Source organism: Ambystoma mexicanum, chromosome 10, assembly GCF_040938575.1.
Source record: "Ambystoma mexicanum isolate Mex_15411 chromosome 10, UKY_AmexF1_1, whole genome shotgun sequence".
NCBI lineage: Eukaryota > Metazoa > Chordata > Amphibia > Caudata > Ambystomatidae > Ambystoma > Ambystoma mexicanum.
The window spans coordinates 1,198,368,588-1,198,393,629 of NC_090932.1; the positions used below are offsets into that span (position 1 = coordinate 1,198,368,588).

A 25,042-nucleotide genomic window follows, 5' to 3' on the forward strand; every position below is an offset into this window, starting at 1 on the left:
ATGGTTGCTGATAGACTGGAACCACTGTGAAATACTTTCCAAACCTTTTTTTTACCCTGCAGCCGAGATTTTCTTATTGATTGATTTAGCAAGATGCCATACATCAAATTGATGTTTAATATGTGGGAACTGCTCCCTCATTGTTGTGGCAATTGAAACGTGTCTGTCGGTGGCTATGAGGTCGATGTGCATTCCCCTCGATTGTAGATATTCCACTGATTTTACAAATCCTAGTTTCTCCATGGCCACTAAGGGTATACATTGTGTTACCTGCACGACCACCGAACTCACAATTTTCTTACTATCCATGTCCTGAAAGTGGTAGGTGCAGTACTTGGCAGAAAATCCAGGGCTGTCGCACAGTCCATCGCCGGCTAGCCTGAATCGTTTCCCTTCGAATGTACTTGCTAGAGACAATTGTTCAATTTTCCAAGCATCGCTAATGGCCGGAAACAGATAATCATTTTGGTATCTGTAGTACTGCGTTTTAGAAATGAAATGAAGTCCCACAAACTGAAAGAAAGAAACTGTACCCACTAAAAAGTGATGCAGCTGCACACAGTAGATTGCCTGCGGGCAGCTTCCCCAGCATCGGTTGTGCAGACCATGAGAACGCATGATTTAATCTACAGGCGGCATGTATTTTGACGTTACTGCCTTGTTTTTGACGAGTCACATGTATCAATGGCCTCCGACATCCTTTCCCTCTGACGGAATGCCCACATTTCAGCATACTTATAATATCCATCAAACAACTGTCGAATACTATGTATTTGCCCTCTTTCATTAGACTGTCATCCGGTGTCACACTTGTTTCGGACTTCATCGTTGAGGACATTTCACCACAACTGAAAGAAATATCGCCGATATCAGGTTCTGATGCGTCGGTGAATGCTGCTGCTGGTTCATTCTCTGTCATTTCAACATCTGTTACTTCAACATTGATGGGAGAACACAACATTGTCGACAGCTTTTTTTGGTGGCAATTTTTTGGCGGGTGTAGATTGTGTGAATTGATCTGCGTCTACTTCCGAGCTATCCTCAATACATTCAGTATCATCTTCTTGTGGTGGTGCAGTCGCACTGTAGCAATGGTCCATTACAACTTTACTGGATTCTCCGGACACATTCATTTCATGTTCTGGCCATTGGATTTGAGCATCTCTAGTCTCAACACGCGGCGTCTGAATTAATAGTTCCTCCATAGTGTAAATGGTCTGGCAAGCAACATCTCTCATTCGCTTCACTGTCTGTGTATGTATAGTTCGTAGACCCACCGGTAACTACAGGACAGATTGGAAAAGGGATGTTCAGTTTAAACACAAGATAAAGTATAGTACAATTAACTGGAAAAAACATAAAATAGTCCCCAGCACAAAGAAATTCTAAAGTTATGTACTGTTTGCAACTAACCTTATTTTTGTTTCTTTTCTTTGCAACTTTCTTGACTCGACCTTCAACATCTGCACGGTGTAGCTCCGATTCGTTTCCGCATCTCTTCCCTTCCTCTTGCGCTGCAATGACTATATTTTCTGTATCCGCATAGATAGCACGGAATGAGGCTCCATCGACTCCCTGAAACATAGTACTTTCATTACTATGTATCACAATATTGATAACATAAAACACACGTGAGGACGAACACACAGGTACATCTCAATAGCTCAATACAAATTAAACATTGTGTAGAACAATCAAACGACAAGTATTCGAGCTCTGATGACCTAGTTCCATGGAACTGTCAGTAGCCATACCTCTGGCTCTGCATGGACTGCCATGAACGATTGTATTGGAGAGGAGGCATCAGCAACTCCCTGAAACACGGGACTTGCGTTAGTATGGTTTTCAATATTGTAAACATAACACACACTTGGGGTCGACGGCACAGGTACATATAAAGAGATGACCACAAATGATGCATTTTCTAAAAGAATCAAGGAATATTTAAATATGATCAGATTTAATCGACTTATTTCTCCGATTTCTTTACATCTGCATCATCTAAATGGGATCTTGTGATTGTAGTGGAAGCTCCATCGTCTCCCTGAAACACAGTACTTGCGTTAATAGGGAAGAAAGTATAGCAAATGGAATCATGTTATATGATCACGCTCGATGGAGCTGTCAGTATCCATACCTCGTGCTGCTGAAGAATATCTATGGATGTTGTAAATGTGGTGCGCACTTCTGAAAGCTGTTGTGCCGATTCGTATCCGCATAGCCCTGCTTCCACTTCCCCTGGAATTACTTGAATGTCAGGCTCCGCATCAAGTGCGTGGGTTGACGCTTCAACAACTGCCTGAAACATAGTATTTGCATTAGTAAGGATTACAATATTCAAAACACAACACACACTTGCGGTCGACCGCACAGGTACATATCAATGGCTAACCAGGAATGAAACATGGTGTAGAACAATCAAACGACAAGTGTTCCAATCCTGATGTTCACGGTCGATGGAGCTGTCAGTATCAATACCTCGTGCTGCTGAAGAACATCTAGGGCTGTTGTCAATGTGGTGGACGCTTCAGCATCTCCCTGAAAGACAGTACTTGCATTAGTATGGATAACACTAATTATAACTGAAAACAAACACCAGGGGACGACAACTTAGGTTTATATCAATTGGAAAGCACTAACCAAACAATTGGTAAAATAATCACACAATACATAAAAACTATTGCTTGACATGCATAAAACAAGTCTGTAGCGGAATAGCCAAGTATGATTACCTGATACGCGCTAGAAGTGGTTGATAACTGCGGGCACGTCACGGATGTAGAATGTTCTTGCTTCAGATTCAGTGGATAGTCAAGCAGTTGTAAAGGTAAATTATTGTTTGTTAATGAAATGCAAATATTAAAAAATTGCCATGTAAACCAACAGAATACTTGATATTAATGCTGTTGAAAATGCGCAATATAACACTGTTCCCTGTGACCATAAATAGATTTCTTTTGGGGGTTATAAAATCGAAAAATAATTTATTGATAAATGTCATTATTCAAAAAGCTATACACTCATATCAATATCGAAAGTATTACACAGCACCTAAAATATCAATTAATCCATTCAGCTACCTACACACTACCGCAAGGCCTAAAGCTAAATCCGGACACTTGACTCACCAGTGGCTGAATGTGGACGAATAGAGTTGGAATAGCGTTTGCGAGCAATTTTCGTGTCGTTCGCCGTTTATTCTTCTTTGTTACCCAGTGGCGTACATGTTCGAGGAAAAGTGCCGGCTGCAGATGCGGTATCGATCACTCCTCTTGTCCTCAAAGACTTGCTGGACTCTACTTTCAAGCTCTTCCGGTGGATATCCGCAATGTCTGACCCATTCTCTTATTCGATCAACAGTTTTAAGGAATACATGCATTGTAGTGCCTTCAGATTTCGCATGGGTCTTCGAAAGGCAACCGCTAATCGAACAGGCAGGCATTGTTGAAAATTCTGAAAAGTAAATATCAAGATTATTATAAAACCTTGATGAATAAAAATGTCATAAAAAAGTAAATTAACCATACCATGTTCAATGCAAGGTTTGTTTTGGTCGCCGGAACTATACCAGCTCATCATGTGCGGCTTAGTATTTGCATAAGTTAGACATTTTTTAAATGATGTGACTAAACTCTGAACATGTGACTCGTCCCTTGGATGTTGTGTCTTGCACGAGAAGGAAACATGCTTACATTATAGACTGTACCCCCGAAGGATGCAATTCGATGACAATTGACACAGATGAAAATAAATAGATCTATTGATAGCATAACAATTGAAATTCAAGTCAGTAGCAATGAGACCAATGACCATAGCACTATTGGGTACTGTAATCGCAAATAGTTAAATGTAAAAATGACCGAAATATGACTTGCCTTACCTTGACCAACAAACAGTTGGATTCAGCAGGCCGAGCAGTATGTTGCAGGAGAACAGGTAGATGGCCACAGGTAGCACACTGACGAGTTTGCTCGAAGCAGTCACAGATAGCACGACGACGAGCAGATTAGCATAGATCTCAATGCTTCTCAGGTAGAAGGTTCAGGAGTTGACTTGCAAAGCACAAAGATGTTCTCATGAGACATATCAAGTGGTTTATAAAGTATTAGAAACAGGGGTGTGTTTGTGAATGAATGACGTGTGTATGTCGTGGTATTATTTGGTTTGCAGGGGGGCGGCCTGCCTCAGGGGAGGCCTGCCTGGAGACACGGGGTCTGAGGAGGCCATGTGAGTGATGGCCCCTGGGCGTGGGATACCTTTTGAAGTGTACATGCTGTTTGGCACCTTGGCCGTTTGAGCCCGTGACAGCCCCCCATGCCAGCGCTCATCCCCGGGTGCGAACCGCCTTTGATAGAGGGGGGTGGGATGGATGGGCCGGTGGGCGTGCAGGCAAGTGTGTGGGAGCGAGGGGCCATCAGGCCCCTCTCATCCTTTACTTCTCAGTAGAAACTCGGACCAAGTGCCTTGCCCCTTGACCTTATGTGATGTTAACTTTGGTTGAAATTCGCATTGATGGGACCACTGAGCAGGACACGGGGCATCCATTTTTGTACCCCCTTTCCACTCCATCTTGGTGACCAGGCCTCACTGCGCAGAGCACATGGCCCCCACCCTCGTTCCCACTCTGACTGGAAAACTCCAGAGGTATTTGCAACAGCTAATAAATGTAACACATCACTCTTCCTCTGAGATCACTGTCCTGCATGTGAACCAGCCTGAACTAAGCACATGGCTCGTTCATCTCCACAAACGTGTCCTTGCCCACGCACCCCCGCCAGTGGAAAGTTACTGCCATTCTGACCCTGTGTCCCTGCAAGGTATTCTCTTCATGTGCCAGACCACTGACCACGCCATGATGCCCACCTAGCAGATCCCCAACTAACATTAGACCCCTACTGCAGTATATCGTTGCTTATCAATAACAAATGCCACATACCGGAGATTCTTGTGAGCACAGACCCACACTTTAAACAGTGTATTATAGTGGTCAAGACCCTTAACCTAAGGCCTGTATAATCCAATGTTAATTGATAGTATAGATATATGTGTGACTTTTATAGAGACATAACCGACTGAAAGACTTTGAACAAGTGTTATTTAGTGCATGCATTATTGAGAATATATTATGTTAGCTTAGATAGTGACCACCCTGCTTCACAGCGACCTGACCTTCACCCATTCGGAGCACAGATGTCTGACGTCCATCCTTGAATGGAGACACACTTGATTCATTTAAAAAATCAAAACAACCGTTGTTAAAATATATGTGGTGTTTTATTTTGTATCTTATTTTGGGAAAGTTTCTCTTATGGCACGAACGGCACAGGCGGGTATTACTCTTCGAACGCGGTGTCCAAGCCTCCCGTGAAGCCACCATGTAAAGGAACGATAGGCCACCACCCTTTACCACCTTTGAAAAGGAATGAAACAAACTGTTTTTAAATGACCAAGATAAGTTTAATAAACGTTTGTTGTCAATGACAATTCTTGTAACTAATGGCATTCTGCTCGGACAAATGCTATCTAGACACTGCACACTATTGAACGACTTTCATGCGTTACAATGATATGTATATGTAATTTTGGATATAGTAGCAGACCATGAAATAGGAGTGGCATGACAAGCAGGGTATACTTACTCGTTACTCTGATTACGAGGACAAACAGTTGCGCGAAGTTCGTGCATAAGCACCATCATTATCCTCAACACGGACCGTGTGATGCAGGCTGCCCTGAAGTCTGGCAGCTCGGTGATGCATTGCAGTCGTGGCTCGCCTACCGAAATGTAGGCCACACATCCAGAGTTTTCACAGCAGCAGCAGTTCTCGTCCTCGGTTGGCATTAGCTTGCACCGGTTGCATGTGCACCAGGTGGAAACACAGTCCATGCGACTAGGTCCAGCTGTTGAATCGTCCTCCCAACTGCCGTCCGAAGACCCATCGTTTTCACGTGTTTCCCTTTCCAGTAGTTCCTCATCGGTATACTCGGGCTCGTACATGTAGGGCATTATTGTAGCCATTGTGTGTTAAACAAACTAAAATAATTTATAGCGGTGGTACTGGTATCTGTTCACACGGGCTACAAGCAACGAAGGTAGCTGACCAGAGCACAGAAACGAGTCACAGAATACTCAAAGTAACACAGAGAGAGGAATGGAATCGAAAATCTGCTGCTGTGTGTTGTGAAACGGTCTGTTTATACTTATTGAGGAAAGAGGCGTCCTGCCATTTCCATGGCGACACGTCATTACCTGAAGCGCTGCGAATGTTGACACGAGACGTGCTTTGGCGTTGTGAAATGGGCAGTACGCGTCTGCTGATGACAGGCTCAGGGGCGGGGGATATGATTTAGTGCCGCAAAAGCAGGTCAGCCAGGGCGATGGGGCAAGTGATAGGATTATCACAAAATGGCAGCGCCCTGATGCCTGTTTTCGCGTGCGTTTAATGAACCAAAACTCGGGTAAGGTCCATAGGAAATTTTTCTAAAATCGAGCGATTTAGGCTTAAAAACACATGGTCGACCCGTAGGGACAATAAAACATTTTGACCGTACCATTCCTTTAAGGCTGAGTAGTCTCCCGTTTAGTTTTCCGTATCCCTTCTGGAAGGGAGTGTCAAAGTTTTGGTGACCCTGTTGGCACGGTGCCTATGCTTCTTCTGTAAAGGCTAAGAGTGGGAATAAGCAGCCTAGTGTTATTAGAGGATTGAATAGTTCCCAAAGGGGCTTCTCTTAATCTTGGGCTTCAAAGTCAAAAGGGTCTGACATTGTAGAGAGCCCAATGCTCAAACAATCTATGTCCCTTCTAACCCTCTGGAATACCCGGATGGTTAATTTATCATTTATAGAAAGCATAGTGCCGCCTTTCCTTAGGGAGGTTTGGGTAACCTCCTTAAAAAAGCTCACTTGACCCACTACTAGCAAAAAATTACCACCCTTTCACAAACGTTCCCTTTTTTCTGAAAATTCTGGACAAGGTGGTGTACCTTCAAATTTAGGATTTCATGGAGAAAAATAGTATCTTTCGTACGTACCAGTCTGGCTTTCAAGCGCAACATGGAACCGAGACAGCTCTGCTGGATCTCAAGTCTACCCTGGCTAGTATCGTGGATGATGGTCAGCAAGCACTGTTGATGCTCCTGGACCTGTTAGCAGCCTTCCACCTGGTCATTCTTGTCGACAGGTTGGGGAATCTGGCCAGCTGTACCCAGGGGGCAGCTGACTGGTTGGCATCTTTCCACAGGTATCAAGAGTGGCCGTAGACAGCACTCAGTCTCATCTTGATATTCTTACTGCTGAGGTACGCCAGGGTTCTTGCATTTCTCTGGCAGTGTTCAATATCTATATTAGACCACTGTTGGATCTGCTCGACTGCCTGGGTGTCCGCTATACGAACTACGCAGATGATACCCAGGTGGTCTTCAAACTCCCCAGAAACTACAATCTGGACTCTGAGACACTTGATTAAGTTTACCCAGCAAGCCAGTCTTTGATGATTACAAGCACACTTACTCTTAATGATAGCAAGACTGAACTTCTAATCGTAGCAACTAGTTACAGGCTAAACAAACGTGATGCCTCTTACAAGAACTTTACTATTGCCAATAGCGAGATCCCTTTGTCCACCAGTGTCCAAACACTGGGCGTCTACGTGGATGCAGATCTAAATATGAAAAACCAGGTATCCAACATTAGAGCCTCATATGGATACATTATTAAACTCCTTAACCGAATCAGCCCTTACATTTCCATTCAAAATAGATCTACACTTGCCTCAGCCCTAGTTAATTTGAGACTTAACTACTGCAATAGTCTTTTTGGCGGGGACCATCAAGTCAAACATTCAGTCTTTGCAGTTGGTTCAGAACAGCGCAGTACACTGGTTGCCTTTGGTGCATAGGATTCCTCACAAGATTCTCACACTGGCTTACAAATGTTAGTCTAATATTGTCCCATTGTATCTAATGAAACAACTGAAACCCGATAAACCTGTTCGCTCTTTCCGACTTGGTGACCATCATTAATTCAAACAAACATGTTTTAAGCTGCCCAGATTTTGTGGATGTAGCTTTTCGGTGCAAGCATCCAAGGAATGGAATGCTCTTCCAATCACAAGATGCTTCACCTCTATGTCTTGCTTTAAGAAAGCATTTAAAACACACCTCTTTGGCTAAAACTAGCAGCTATGCCTCCTTCCAATTGGCCCTGTGTCTAATTCTCTGTTTTGTTTTGTGTGCGCCTTGAGGCATATGGGCATTTGGTGCTTTATAATAAAAATATAAAGAAATGCACCATTCATCGGCTTTCGATACATTCTATTTTTTCAGTATGCAACCACTTTAAAGATCGAATCAAAGCCTGTGGCTGATGTGCTCTGTCTTTCTTTATCCATAATAGAATACATTATAATATTGGTAGGGCAAGAAGGATGCTATTAGGATAATTCATGTGTGACGAAACTATGGCGATCACTGCTTGGACTATTGTAGAGTTTGACTTTGGATATAATACATCGAAAGCTTTGTTCATTTAAGTCGAGAAGTACAATTCAGATGGACTTGAATTAAATATTTTTTTTCAGCTGGTAAGTAGTCCAGGGGAGCTGGAACCAGTAAAAAGGGATCGCTTTGATTGAGGGAAAAAATAAGGATACCCACTGCTTGACTATGGACGTTTTAGGGCCCACAGATGAGGAACAATGGGAGGTCAAGGTAAATGCTGCCACTGAAATGGCACCTGGGTGAGTTTAGAGCATTTACAACAGCCATATTGTGTGCGAACAACAAGTAAAGAATTGTTTTGAGAACTAAGTTGAAAGATACTGGAGCTTGCCACTAAGTTAATCTTCGGGCTCACTGTGAGGTCGGCTTCAAGTCTAATGCCCATCTTTTTTGATTGTGGTGAAGATTCAGATAAGTGGAGGACAGTCAGTAGTGAGCTATGGCCTGGTTGTTGCTGTCAAAGTAAAATTGCCACTGGCGGGTGCCACCGATTTCCAAGAATTTGGACCAAAAAGCAAATATGGTGATTAATTTTGGACCTTGGTATGGTGACTAACTGGAGAAGAGGGTTCTAGTTTCTTTAAAGTGGACAGGGCGGCAAAGGTGAGCCATAGCTTCTGTTGAGTAGCGGGTGGGTTCATGGGTTCATGGATCTTTGTCAGAGATAGCTCGGCTAAGTTATATGAAAAAGCTTGCTGTAAATGGCATGAATGAAACCAATATATTGCAGCATGGAAGTATAACCTTTACACACTTAGTGCATTTACATTACATCATGTATGGGGGTGGTAGACTATATTTACAACTGTAAGTGGGTGTGTGTAAAGAAACCATTTGACTCATGTCAGTCTACTAAGCTGCGAATATGGATAACAATCGAGCACATTTCTATCCGATGTTCGACTTTATCAATTTGTGCCATGTTTATTTTAAGAGATACCCCATCTGTCTTCAATCAGCACTTGGCCATTTTTCTGTCTTTATTATTTTGAATGTTCGTCCAGCTGCTATTTCTGGCTGTAATAATGAAGAGAAATCTGTATTCAGTGAATTTTGTGCCCTCGTCTTTTCTATACCGTCTGCTGTTTTTTTTATGGGTAGACATGTTTCTGGTTAAGCCCCTTTCTCACTGTGATTTTTCAGAAATGTTCAACTCTTTTATACATTGGATTGAGTGACTGAGCTTTAACCTGTTCAGACCATGTGGAAATTCTGAATCCCCAGACCTTCTTTTTCCAAGATATAAGTTCTGCCACTCTTGTAAGTGAATCGTTTGTGAAAGATCACATTTTTTGTTGTCCTATACTGTGCAAGCATATCCGTTCACCATAATGTGACCTGAGCAAGTATTAGTGAACTGTATATATGTCAAAAAAAGCATTAGCAAAACCAACAGTTTTGGCATGTTTATAGGTATTCAGGATTTGCCAGGTACTGCTATTATATGCACAGTTACCTGTACAATTTTGCAGCTGCTGCAATCGATGGACAGTTGATATTACAACTGCAGTGCCTGCCAAATGCCTTTCCCATGCCGACACAAATGCCAGAACTGCTGGCATTGCCAAAGCTTGTTTTATATTGCGTAGTATTTCTACTATTAGAATGTAGACTGAATCACACATTGGAGGCCTAAACCTATGGAAAGGTAGACACAATTGCCATGGTGAAAAGTGATTAAAAAAATAATTTCCCGATTTGGCCTCCCAGTTACAATAGACAGTGACTTGGGGACTCCCTTTAATGGCCAACTTATTAGCGATACCTGCAAATCTCCAAATATCACACAGCACCTACACTATGCTTCTCACCTAAGCTGTGTGGTAGTGGACAGAGGAGAAATTAAGACATTAAAATGAGTCTCTTCAGGATTTTCTGGGAGACTGAACTCAAGTGGTCCAGAAGTATTGCCCCTTGTCCTGCTCCATATTCACAATTTTGCCAACCGCAAGCTTGGATTGTCACCTCATGATATACTCACAGAGCGACCCATGTTTATGGCCACAAACCCCCCACCATCTCCCTAGGAAATTAATTTCCAACCTGATGATGATCACATTTTGAACTGCTGCAAGTCGCTTGAAAAGGCTGTCTGAGCAAGACGCTTCCAGGCGACGAAAGCTCTGCAAGAAGTTCCCTAACAACCTTGTCATTTGCTCAAACAAGCCAACTGGGTCTACACCCATGTGCGCCAGAGGAAGTTTGCCGCACGAGATTCTCCTTACTACTAAGACAACAGGTGTTGGAGACATTCATCGTGGGCTCGTGCCTCTGCTTGCAAGAAGTTTCTGCCTCTATCTGAAGCCTGAACATTGCAAGATATTGTCTCCAGAAGGCTCACCGCCAACCACAGCTGCTAGCGTGGGTATGCTGCTTCTCTCATCAAATCGATCTCTTCAACAGCACCTGCAGCGGGGACCCCGTCTACTTTGTAGACTCATGCGGATACTGTCCAGCTCCCATCATCCACTCTGATGACAACTTCAACTGATGTTCCTGCCTCGTTTACAATGCGTTCACACACTTCTGAAAAAGGTGAGCCTCTGTGCATTCCCACTGATCGAGTCAGAGACAACAGCTGCGCCCAAGTACAGCCTTCGCTGTGGACAGTATTTTGCTTACATTTTGTTTTTGCACACAGATGCTGATTGCACTAAACAGCAGACACTCTTGATGCTAATGTTAAGTTTGTTAAAGTGACTGAAGGTGTGCCTTGAACCTGAAGCTGCTGCAAAAAACTGCTGTGCTGTTGCTGCACCCCTTTGTACAATATACTGTTTGGAGTGTTTGTTTTGGTTGTTGGAAGTCTAATTCTGGGACATATATGCAGTCACTTATGATATTGGCAAATAACAAGTTCCCCTTCTCCATCACTTGTGCATCCTGTTGATTACTGTTATTTGTGGGTAGTTCTGCTGTTATCCTTCATGGGTGGTGGGGATGTGCACTGCTCCTCTTCTCAATATTTTGAGAAGAACTGGTGTTGGTGAACAAACTGTAATTGAACTCTGTCAAGTTCAGGGTCTCTTAAGTTTCCATCCTCTTCCCCCATATGTTTTCATTTTGTACCTGCAACCCTGGGAACCAACCCTACCGTAGCCAATCCTCAGAATGCAAAAAGCAACAAACTGTGTGACTACAGAGCTCCACGCTCTGGAAAATCAAACCCTTCATCCCTTGCATGACTTCAGCACTGTGGGTCCCTTGTGGCCTTACACATAAGGGGAAGCACCCTCCTTACTGTGTTTCCAGCTGAACACTTGGATCCCCTCGGAATAGCCCATCACACCATGTTACATACGCCCACAAATTCAACTGTATCTCTCCTACACTGCGCAAGTTTCCCTGGCTCCTTCTCCTCACCAGGATCACATTCAAAACTGCATGTATCGCATATAACTGCACACCAATCTACTTGGCAGTTAAACACCACATCTCTGGAGGGTCTCTCGCCTCCCGTGCCCAAGCTAGCCATTATAGTGAAGGCCGGAAAGCAGTCCCCCATCCTCCAGCTCTGCAAAACACTAAAAATATGACTCTTTCAATTACACCCTCCAGACAAAAAAAAAATCCCACCCTCCCTGCACCAACAGTACTGCACTACTGTATAAAATACCAAGCCCAATTCTAGCAACCTCTGCTTGCTGCTCTCGAGCTAGGTTCATGCTATAAGCAATACAAATAAAATAAAGGATACATTTGTCCATGGGCCAGGAGTCTCAAATATCTAGGAGACTTAAAGATAAGTAGCTTATTATTGGGGGTCCCTTTAATAAATACCAGTTCAAAGTAAATTGTGTAATGGTGCTGTCAATCCAGCACCTGCTTATTAACTCATTGTTATGTAGTAATATCCCCCATAACATAAGTATGTTATGCTGAGAGTTGCAAGAAATGTATTTTGCATAAATTTGTCCAGAACAGCTCAGCCACAGAATCGACTGAATCATTGAAACCAAGATTAAAACTCATTGTGACATTCTTATGGGGCCTTGGATGAATGTATTTTTAGCATTGCTCCTAGCATAATGTGAAAGACCTATTTCGGAGGCAGATGCCCATACTTGGGCAGGGGGTTCTAAGTCTCACTTTGGGTTTTAATAATAGAAATTGTTAGGCTAGCTTTTATTTGTTTAATTACATTTTCATTCTACTGGTGATGTAAAATCATTCTCAGTACTTGATGTGCACACATGAGTGAAATGCTGCTGTATGTTAATGTGAGAAGAGCAGTCCATGTAGTAATTCTCTTCCGTTTCTATTTGTGTCTCAGATAAGAACATCTGGTCGACCATACCCGGAAAGGAAATGACGCTGCAGCAGGCAAACTGAGCCATTGAGCATGGTTTGTGCCACAGATGAAAAGGTATGTTTATATAGGAATGGCTATCTTGTGGCCTAGCCACGCAATCATGATTAAAAACCTGCAAGGCATACTTTCAATGTTTCAATTTTAGTCGTGGGCTTGCTAAGTTCAGACAAACCGGTGTGCAGAAAAGGAAAGTAGTAGCTGAAGAATTTGGACGCAGGCTTAATCATGGTCCTAGGCTATATACCGTTTTAAGAACAGGACGATGGGAGGTGGAAGCTTTATGATTTTGAGAAAGCCATTAAAATGTAAAGGTTTGTAGGACAAATCTTCATTGAATAAGTTGCCACCGAAAGCTTGCTAAGATTGTTGTAGGCTGAATTGGGAACCAATGCGCAGGCTTGAACATGGAAGTAAGGATTTATTTGAACCCAGATTTTTTGGGTGATGAGTATCATTTTGAAGTATGGGTTCTCCAACTCAAGTTATGCAATCACTACTTCCGTCTGCACAGTTTGGGAAACCAGCCTTACTTATTGGGGTCCTTTTAAATGGTATTCTTTTTTGAAGGTATTCCCCTTTTCGTTCCTGTTAAATAAGCACCAAATAGGTGTCCTGCTATTGATCTGGATAATGTACAGAGCGCTGCCCTCTTCCGTCCAATGAATCCCTTCTTACTTTTGCTGGGCATGCACTAAGGAGAACACTGACTGATCCAATCTATGCACCATGAGACCCTGCAAACATTTACTTTGGGTCAGTCAGCATGGTCTCTGTTGGTATTGTTTGGATACAGTATGCATACTGTAAATCAATTTCCTGGGGTTTGTAAATGAATTGCTCCGTCCCTTGCTTTGTACCCTCATTCTGTAAAGGACCCATGTGAAAGGGGAGGGGTACAATTAAAGATGTGCTTTCCGGGCAATTTGCATGAAATGATATATATAACTATAAGAATGACTTGATATTTTTGTATGTGAAATAGATCTGTGATAGTGATTCAAGCATTAAACCATTTTGAACATGTAATGCACACTGGATTCTCTGCTCATGTCACAACAATCACCCTAGCAGTAAAATGGCTGCAAAACACAAGCCATATATGTTCATTTGGGCAGTGCTAGCTTATGGATGTGAAACATGGGCTTCTCCTCTTGAGCAGAGGAAGTCTCCATTCCCCAAATCCTTCACAACACTTCAATTGTTGCATCTGCCCACACTTACCACGAGTCTCCTAAAGCAGTCTAAGGGTGTGTGACCAGGAGACATTGCATAGACTGTTTATGGGTGAGAGTCTGAGCCCTAGCAGTGCCCTGGCGTGGCAGCATTATTTGGCGACAGCCCCTGCTAGCCCTGACCTACTTAAAGCCCTGCATCAAACTGAATACATAGCTGTGCCTAGTTTCACTAACGGGCAGTTTTATTGATGATTTGAGTTCTTTGCAAGCGAGATCATGGTACTTTCCTCTATGCCGGTGGGACTTGCTTCTTCAGCGATTACAGATATCCAATCCGGTCATGACAGAGGTTGTGGTTCATATAGATAATGGGGGAAAGAATGCTTAGACTCTGGGGCACCTTCCTGCGAGAGAAGGTTGTCCTTGAAGGCAATCTTAAAGACAGTCACTATTGGGAAAATCTTAATTGCAGTCGGTAGGGATTTCCAGTGATGGGTAGGTAGAAGGGTGAAGAGTGAAGTGGAAAACAACACAGGGAGAATGGGTGCGGTAGTTTGAGGAGTTCTTGGTAGCTTAAAGCACAAGGGGCTAGGTATCCAGGAATATTCCTAGAATGCCCAATGCTTTGGGTAGATCTAACACATTGATGGCTGTTTTTCACTTGTTACAGAGTACAACAAAGTGGAGGAACGGTATTGGTCGGATTTTTCCATCAAAAGCTTCTACTAGAACCTTTGTGGAGAGGTGTACGAGCACATTTTACGACATGTGTGTGAATTATGAAAGCCATGGAAAGTCATAATAAATAGTATCTGAAGAAGGTTCTGTTCAGAGCCAGTTAGAAGTGGAAAATACATTGTTGGGCTTTATAATCTGCCACATTGACTTACCCTTCATTTTTATTTTAAACTTGTTTTTATTGGCATTTCTTAAGGTCACATTTACAGCATATCACTTGTCAGTTTGTCATGCCACATAATGCATCCAACAGTGACAGGTTAACACCAAAGAAATTAACAGGTAACCAGTAACTGTCTCCTTATATGGCGGGTTATGGTATTTTAGTTCGTGCAAGAGGTGGGGGTGAGGGCGGGTGGGGGTAGGAAGGAAAAGGGAGGCATACCACAAGTTGGAGGGGTATAGCTTCTCAATACGTTATACCAGTACCGGTCTCCTGGTTACCAGCGGGAGATCCTGTTCAGGGGGGTTTAATCATCTGAGGGATGGAACATGTTCCATGACAGGACTTCCCATGCATCGAATGCCACACTAATCCCATCCACATATCTGGAGACACCTTCCTCCCAAGCCCTGGTCTCCACCTATACCCATCGTTCCAGCTCCCCATACCATGCAGCGTGTTGTGGGCATCTTGGCTGTTTCCATGCCATTGCTATGGTTCTCTTAGTTAGTATGCATGCCATATCCATAGGTTTTACAATGTGCTTCACTTTAGACAATCTGGGAGAAGTCCCCAAGAGGCATTCTTTGGGAGTCCAGTCATACCGAGCTATCCCAGCCTTTTTACAGGTTTGTTCCACTTTAGTCCAGAGGCATCGCACTCTGGGACAAATCCAGAACATATGTAGCAGGTCGGCCTCGTCTGTGCGACACCATGTACATTCGGGGCAAGCTTGCTTGTTGAACTTGGCCACTCTGCCTGGGGTCATATATGTGCTGTAAAATTCATTTAACTGTATCATACAAAATCTATCATTTCTGGATACTTCCTTGGGGAACGCCAGAGCCCTCTCCCATTCTTTGTCCGCAATATCGAGTCCCAGATCTTTCTCCCATCTTGATTTCAGTGTGGCACCCTGGGGGTTAGGTCTATCCATCAACTGGCCGTATATCCTAGACACCATTTTCCAGCCATCACCTAGGCTGTACAGTAGTGCCACCAGGGGATTTGTTGTTGGTTCCTCGGGCCATACATCCCATTTTGCTCTCGCAACTCTCCTGGCTCTCTGGTACCATGGGTATTGACCCCCCGGTAGACCCTCTATGGACTGGAATGAGGTGAAGTCTCTAAAGGATCCGTCCTCGTATAGGTCCCCCATGTGTATACCCCTTTCCTTTCCCATAGGCTGATGTTCGCTAGCTCTGAGCTGGTCTTGCCCAAGTCTGAGATCATTGGGATGTCAGGTGCATATACATTTTCTAGGTGTAGAGGTATCTGGTTCTGTGCCAAATCCGCCTCCCAAGGTCACTATCATGGGTGCGTTGCTTAGCCAGTTCTGAGGGGCCCAGATGAGTTCTTTTAGGAGTAGCGGGGTCACCAGTTGTAGTAGTAGACTTGTTTCTGTCATAGCATCATCGGACAGCCAGCGGGCCACAAAGCAAAGTTGTGCCGCCAGCTAATATCTTTCCAGATCCGGAAGTTGTATACCTCCCTCTCTGCAAGGTAGGGTCAGCGTGGCCAGTGCCAGTTTATGTCTACCTGTTCCCCACAAGAACCCACAAAGTAATGTTTCAAGCAATCGAAAAAAGGAGGCCTTGATATAGTAATATACATTTTGAAAATGGTAAAGGAATCTTGGGAGAGCTTTCATTTTGACTATCGATGCCCTGCCCATCATAGATAAAGAGAGTTTGGATCAAAATCTGCTAAATGTGCGTAGTGCTTTGAGTGCAACTTCGGTGTTGTGTTTGTGCATCAGTTCCGGTGTGTCTTATATTGACTCCCAGATATCTAAATGAGATCAGCTGCCATTGGATCCCTACCTTAGGTAATTCCTCTATGTTCCTACCTCTCAAGCCAGCTATCGGGGAAAAGGCAGGACTTTTGTCTACTGAATTGTATGCCAGAGACCTTGGTATTGTTGTCCATAACCTCCAACATAACGGACAAATTCAGGTTGCGGGTCTTTTACATATAAGAGGACTTCGTCCGCATATAGCGAGATTATATGGTTCACACCGCCCACCGTATTCCGACATCGAAAAATTGCTTCCTGAAGTAAATGCCGATTGGTTCTAGGCCCAGAATGTAAAGCAAGGGTTATAATGGGCAACCTTGTCTGGTGTCCCTGCATATGTCCCAGGCTGAGGATATGATTTTCCCCGACTTCACTCTCGCCCTTGGTTTAGTATATAGGATTTCCACCCCTCTGATGAATCTCTCCCTGAATCCATACTCCTTTAGGGATCCCAAGAGCCACTCCCAGTATAAGGAATCAAATGCTTTGATGGTATCTATAGATAGTAACACGTAGGAGCCGTCTTCTGGCTCTGTCTGGGCCATGATATGTTGGAGCCTATGGAGATTGGCTGTCGTGTTGCAGCCTGGCACGAAGCCGCTTTGATCACTGTGCACCAACCCACCTATCAATCTGGAAAGCCGCTTTGCTAGTTTTGTGGTCAATATCTTGATGTCATAGTTGAGCATTGCAAGTGGACGGTAAGAGTCGCACTCTTCTGGTGGTTTCCCGGGCTTAAGCATCGGGATCACCAGTGTCGCCCTCATACTTTCATGTAATATCTGTCATGACCCACAGAATGCGTCCCTTTTGGACTTCATGGTCCTTATCACAACGGGGCTTGCACTCCTTGATACTTCCAACATGGCCGTCTAACGTGGAACGCCTTCCTCTGTCTTTACGTCAGACGTAGCGTATTTTACAAATAGGCCACGCGCGTCTCAATGCTATTGCAAGCAGCGACTAGACGTGTGCTCCGTAGTTCGCTACTCTGTTATCCTTGTTCCTGGACCCCCTAATTCCATTCCCATACCCCTCTTCTTTCTTCCTTGTTTCCTGGACTCGTGCGCCGTGTGCGCACCTTCTTTGTTCCTGGATCCCGGAGTATCTGAATCCCGGAACTCTGAACGCACGCTGGAGTCAGAAGAGGCTTGTGCTGGCTTATACAAGACCAGGTCCGTGTATAAGAAGACACCGCCCAAGAAATCCTGCAAGGATCGCTCCCAGGTGAGAAAGGGGGAATTCCGTGACCGTTTGAGATGCCAAACGACCGAACTCGAAGTCGATATGGAAGCGGCTGTTCTGGATCTCATGCGTGGCATGCAAGAACTAACAACCGAAGTACAAAATTTAAAAGCGGAAAACACCGCTCTCAAACAATTAGTTCTATCCTGTGATTCTGCCACAAAGGAAAGTGTATTTCTGGGTGGCATTGTTGACAAATACGATAGGTCGGCAAAAACCCTTCGTGGATTCGTTGATTCTTGTTTGGTTCACTATACTTTTAAGCCCTACTACTTTTCAACTCCCAGGGCTAAGGTGGGCTTCATAATTTCACACCTTTCCGGAAATGCTCTAACCTGTGCTAGGCCCTTAGTCAATTCGGTGATGCCCTTCTGGATGACTACAACGGTTTCATACAAGCCCTTAAAACCATGTTTGACCGCCCAGAGCAGGTCTATAGTGCCCAGGAGCACCTGCTAGACTTTCAACAGGGATCCCAGGATAGGCTTACGTACGTAACCCGATTCAAGAAATTGGCCAAGGAAGCGGACTGGTCTCCTGAAGCAAGTTTTACTCTATTCAGAAGGGGACTGAATGAGGAGATCAAAGATGAGTTGACCAGAGTGGCTCGCCCAAGCTCATTCCAGGCTCTTATGGACCTTGCCATGCAAATAGATTTTCGTACCCAGGAAAGAAAGGCAGAGAAGAAGAAATCCAAAGTAACTCCCCCGAAGGTATCCTTCGAGACTACCTCCAAAACTGACAATAATCCAGGGTCAGCTACTGAACCAGAACCTATGCAGATAGGAGCCTTCCGTGGACCCATATCCCCGCAAGAGAGGATGAGAAGGATTCATACGGGGTTATGCATGTACTGTGCCTCGGATAAACACCTGGTTAGAGAATGTCCTCTAGCCCCTCCTCAGCGTTCGGGAAACGCCAGCTCCCGATCCTAGATGGAGCAAAGCTTCGGGAGAGGTCTATTCCATCCTTGAACTCTCCTGGACAAAACAGCCTAGTGATTTTACAGGCCCTCATATCGCCATTCAAGAATAAGACCTACTCCATTTTGGCCTTGGTTGACTGCGGAGATATGGGAGTATTCATTGATCAAGATTGGGTTTTTAGTCACCACATTCCATACGAGACTCGAAGTACCAGGCAACCGGTGGAAGCGATCGATGGAAGACCCCTCACTTCAGGACCCATAAACTTGCAGACTAAAGAGATACAGCTTTCAATAAACCATCACCAAGAGCTGATCAGATTTGACATCATTAAGTCTGCTCATTACCCCATGGTCCTGGGTATGCCCTGGTTACAGAAACATAATCCTTATATCAACTGGGCAGCAGGATCATTATTTCTCGGATCTGAGTTTTGTATGTCTCGCTGTCTATTCCTGGAATCCTCCTTGACACCTTCCAAAGAACCATCAATAGATCAGCAAGTACCACTCATGGTTTCCAATATCGTACAGGTTCCAAAGGCCTATCAGAGTTATGCTGATGTGTTTTCAACTGCCATAGTCCAGGCTCTACCCCCTCACAGACCTGAAGACTGCGCCATAGACACAGAACCTTCAGCAGTGATTCCCTCCGGGAGGATGTCCATCCTAACCGAACCTGATAAAAGAGCCCTACGATAATACTTGGATACCAACCTTGAAAATGGCACCATAAGATCATCGAAATCCCCAGCTGGAGCCTCGTTGTTCTTTGTTCCCAAAAAGGACACCAAGGAACTTAGACCTTGCCTCGATTATCGTGGATTAAATCAATGCACCCTCAAGGACCGCTACCCCTTACCCTTGATCTCGGATATCCTGGAAGCGGTGAGAGGAGCTGTAATCTTCACAAAACTGGATCTCAGGGGTGCCTATCATCTGATTTGTATCAAGGAAGGAGACGAATGGAAAACAGCTTTTAGAACACCTTTTGGACACTTCGAATATCTGGGCATGCCCTTTGGACTTGCTAATGCCCCTGCCGTCTTTCAGCGTTTCATGGAGTGGGTGTTCTCTGATATGCTGTTCCTCTTAGTCATCATCTACCTGGACGATATCCTGATCTACTCCAAGGACCCTCTAAAGCATGACGAGCATGTAAAAGCAGTATTACAACGACTATGTGAACATAGACTCCTAACCAAACCCAAGAAATGCCTGTTTCACGTCACCTCTGTTCATTACCTAGGATTTGTCCTTAGTCCAGAAGGAATTGGTATGGATCATTCGAAGGTAAAGGCCATTCTATCTTGGCCGGCTCCCACTTCCGTGAAACAAGTTCAATCCTTCCTGGGGCTTGCCAATTTCTACCGGAAGTTCATACCCACCTTTTCTGAGATTGTTCAGCCGTGTGCGCACCTTCTTCGTTCCTGGATCCCGGAGTATCTGAATCCCGGAACTCTGAATGCACGCTGGAGTCAGAAGAGGCTCGCACGGGCTTATACAAGACCAGGTCGGTGTGTAAGAAGACACCGCCCAAGAAATCCTGCAAAGATCGCTCCCACGTGAGAAAGGGGGAATTCCGTTACAATATCCCTAGGTCGTAGGCTTCCTGAAACACTTTATGTAGCAAGGGTGTGAGAGATGGCTCATACATTTTATAAAACTCTGGGGGCAGCCCATCACTACTGGGGGTTTTACTGGTAGCTAGGGATTTTATTGCCTCTGTAATGTCTTCCGTGGTGATGTCAGCGTCTAGGTTCTCTCTTTGTGTAGGGGTGGGTTTAGGTAGCCCAATCTCCTCAAGTGTGTTCAGGATTTCATCCTGGGGGACTGGGGTATCCTGTGAGTATAGGCGGGTGTAGAATGATTTGAAAGTGTCATTGATTGCCTGCTATGTCTGTTGGAGCGTGCCACTGTCATCTTTCAATGCAGTCATCAGGTGCTTGGGGTGTTCCCTCTTGCAGGGGACGGCCAGGCTTGTCTGCCTCTGCGTGTGCCCTAATGGTTCAAGTGATGTGGTCGAATTTGGCTAATCTACCCCATGTCTCTTTACATTCGCCCCTAATTCGACTTAGTGTTTCTTCCCCTTGCTTTGTCCCCAGGGCAGCAGATTCTATCTTTTTAATTTCTTCCTCTCGTAGTTCTAGTTATGTACGCAAACATTTTCTGACATCACCCGCTTTAGCTATAACCTCCCCTAAGATCACCACTTTCAGGGCCTCCCACACCATGCCCCATTGAGCCACACTGCCCACATTTTCCTCTGTGTAAATCTCTAGGGAATCACAAAGGTCCTCCCTAAAGGCCAGATCCATCAGTGATTAGTGGGCATCCTCCATAGTTGGATAGGGGGTCTGGCACCGGCAGTCCTTCATTCCACCATTAGGGGTGAGTGCTCAGAGATGGATCGACCCAGATATTGCGCAAGTTCTATTTCGGGGAGCTGATCCCTTCCAATGAAAATGTGATCAATCCTGGTATACAGGTCATGCGGGGATGAAAAGTAAGAATCGCCCCTTTTTTCCGGGTGTAGTTCCCGCCAAACATCTGCCAGGTCTAATCGTTCTATCACCGAGTTCAGTGCGGTTGAGACCGATGCTGTTGGATGTAATGGGGGGAGCAGACCTATCCAAGTCTAAATCCCATACACAATTCAAGTCCCCGCCCCAAATGAAAAAGCAGTTCCTGTAGTGGGTTATCTTGGTGCACATCACATCTAGATGAGCCGGAAGGTTACAGTTAGGGAAGTAAGAGTTGACTATACATGTTTCAATCTGCTCGATGTGGCCCCACAATATCATGTATCTACGTTCTGTGTCTGCCTCCGCCCTCATCAATTTGAAGGGAGTCTGGGGGCTTACCCACATGAACACACCCCTCGCATATTTGGAATATGCAGTGCCGAACCCTTGCCCGCCCCCAACATTCCTGTAATTTGGCCATGGATTCCTTCATCAGGTGGGTTTCCTGCAATAGGGCTATCCCCACCGTAACCCTTTCGGACACTTCACCACCTCACCAGGAGTCTTCACAACTAACATTTGCCATTATAAACACAGGAAAAAAAAAAGATTAACAAGTAACTGCACCTAGCTGCTGCCTTGGTCCAGCAGCGCTCAGGTGCCCCCCCACCATCTAGGCCCATCCAGGTCATTTGGTGTGGGTATTGTGCTAGCAACAGGTCTGCACTAGTCATTTTGTGGGGGGGGTTTAGTGCACAATACATGTGGCCCGGTGGACTCACCATCCGAACCAGCAATTATGGCAGCGTTGTAGCGGTTACGCAGGACGTAGGGGTCTTCTTACCGCAGTGTCGTATGCAGATTCCCAGTTCAAAGTCTTCTCCCCCTGCCCCATTCAGTGTCTCGCATGTGATGGGCTCTTGATCGCGGGCCAGGTTGTTGTGCTCTAGCCACATATTGGCCGCAGCAGGTGTTTCCAGGAATATCTCTTTCCCTTTATAAAGCACTTTGAGGCGTGATGGATACAGCAGCATGTACTTTAGGTTCAATTGCCGGAGCCTTGCTTTAATTGGGACGAAGGAGTTTCTTGCACGCTGTACTGTGGGCGTAAAATCCGAATAGATAACGATCGCAGAGTCGTCCCTCTTGATTACTCCTCCCTCTCTCTAGTGTTTGAGTATTATTCCCCTATCTCGGAAGTTCAAGATTTTCGCAATCATTGGGCAAGGTTAAGAGTCCGGTGGTGCCCTCTTTTGTAAGGACCTGTTGGCCCTTTCCACTGCGAAAACCTGGGATAACCGGCCAGCGCCAAGTTCTTGCTGTAGCATGGTTTCCACACATTTAGTCGGGTTCAATCCCTCAATGCCTTCCGGAATCCCCAGTATGCAGATATTGTTGCGGCGGTTGCGTCCCTCTGCGTCCTCCGATATCGCCTCCAGCCATGCCACCTTCTTCTCCAGTTCATGCACTCTGGCCTTCAGGTCAGCCGTGGTCTCAATGGTATCTTGAAGTCACACCTCCGCTGTGGTCACTCTTTCCGTTAGATTACGGGCATCCTGGCGCATCAGTTGCATGTCCGATTTGACTTTGTCTATTTTTGTATCAATGAATGTTCTGAGAGCCGCAATGGCCTGTAACACCTGGTTGTCCTTAGCGTTAACGTCTGAGGGCGGCGATCCTTGATGTGTATTCGCATCTGGTTGTGTCTGTGTCTTTGGCTTAGCTGCTGAAAAAGAATCCATTATTGATGATTTAGCTTTTCCCTTGGTGGGGGAGATTGCCTTCTGGAAACTGCTAGAATTCGCCAGTGATGTTCTCTTTGCTTGCCGGCAAGCGATGCTGAGGTTCGCCCAATCGGGAATGTATGTGGCGTCACTAGTCGGTTTGCAGTTAGTCCTACAAGTGGCGTGGAGAGATGCTGCTTCAGGTAGTGATGTTGATCCCTCAGAGTCAGTAGTAGGGTGATCTGCAGGGCAAGGGTGGAAGTACACGTGCCTCTGGCTGGCGTATAGTGTCAGGAACAGATCTAGCTTCCATTGACCACCACTTTGCCAGGGTAACCTTTTCCGGGGCCCGTTTTCTGGTTCTGCTAGTACTTTCACATATATAGCTCCTTGCAGCTGGACTAAATCTTGTGGAACCGCTCAGCGGAGTTGCTTCACTGGTGCAGTGGGTATGAGGTTACTCGAGTTAGGTTCCTGACTGTGTGCAGGTGCCCAATCAGTGAGTCGGGTGCGATCAGATCCGTAGTGCCCTTCAATTGCTCGATTCAGTGCGTAAGTAATGTGCCAACATGCCCAAAATAATTTGATCAGTTGTTAATACCGGTAGGCATAGTGGGGGCTTGATGGCCCTAGGACGTCAGGACACGTTGTTTTGCATTGCCGCTCATGGCGTCTGGGTGGGGACACAGTAGCAATGGTGGGTCCTGCGTTTAGCTGTGGCAGCACACTGATGGTCCAGTTTGCACAAAGCTGTCTGTGAATGCAATCTGGCCGCAGGCGTGAGTTGGCAGTGTTTTGTGCCCTACCTCTGAAATCCTGCCGGAGCGTGCTGGTGGAGAAGCTCTGTGTATGAATGCTCACGCTGTTGTACTGGTTTGGGTGTTCGATGTCTCTGGAGACGTGGTGGTGGTGCCTCCTGGGAGTCATGTACCACGTCTGGTGACTCAGGTGAAATGTGCCGTGGTGCAGGAGTACCGGGAAGTGTTTCGCCACAGTAAGATGTTGTGGCCGTGCACTAACCCAGGAGATGTTGCTGTGCAGGTTCACCAATGCTCTATGAACTATTCTCGCCAGCAGTTATGGCCTCGTCAGTGTGATACCTGGCAGTGTTATTTCATGCCTGTTGTCAGGGGGCCCACTCACATTGTCATGTGGAGCGCGGGTGCGCCCGGTAGACTTCAATTCGGGTGACAGCAAGATGCGATGAAGAGGAGTATGCATGTCCCCCATGGTCTACCGTGTGAGTGTAGCCCGGCGCTGGGTCTTGCAGTCCCTAGGGGTGTGGCCTTGTTGCTGTGTCACCTCTGTTCCTTTCCCCCTGCTCAGGGGATAGCAAGGCACGCCATGCCTGTTGTCTGCACATTAATATGCTGCTGGTGCCGGGGCCCAGTCGCTGCGTACCTTCCTTTCAGCTCCAGATCACAACGGCTTGCCCTACGGAGCTTCTGCCTGCGAGCGAGCTTTACAGTGTTTCTATAAGCTCTATGTCAGAGCCGTGCTTTCTCCAAGTCCGGTAGATCGTTTGCTCGGTCTCACGGCAGCAGCTGGTCGGGTGCTGTCCCGGCAGGAGACACGGACGTCCTCCGCACCCTCCGGCCAGGAAACAGCACGCTGCAGGCGAGACCCTGTGTGTCGCAGTATACTCCGCTTCGGTGGTGCAGGCAGATGATTGTATTCAAATGTTCCAATGTCCCAAGAGCGGGTGGAGATATAACGTCTCCTCCGGTGTGTGATCGCTGTGTGAGCCGATGGTCTGCATGGCTCTGTCAGCTCCTTCTCCCCTCTGATATGCAATGTGAGCTGCCAGCGCTATTTTGGGGGGCGCAGGGGCGTCTCGTAGAGCGAACGCAGCCACAACTTGCCAGGTCCGATTTTTGTCGGACTGTACCCAGGGTGGCAGGGAAAGGGTTCATCCACCAATAACTGCGTTTTGTTGTAGTGAACTCAGTTTACAGCCGCTGCAACAGGATCAAATGTAGGATCGCGGACGGGGGCTCAA

General features: G+C 45.6%; 1 protein-coding gene across 10 annotated transcripts in view; it reads left to right on the forward strand.

The window, feature by feature from the left end:
- Nucleotides 1–25,042, forward strand: part of TAOK3 (TAO kinase 3) — a 2,703,337-nt gene that overhangs the window by 527,500 nt on the left and 2,150,795 nt on the right. For all 10 annotated transcript variants that reach the window (XM_069619192.1, XM_069619190.1, XM_069619185.1 and 7 more), the window contains one exon: nucleotides 12,772–12,864. The gene's annotated coding sequence lies outside the window, so the exon portion shown is untranslated. The remainder of the gene's footprint in view (nucleotides 1–12,771; nucleotides 12,865–25,042) is intronic.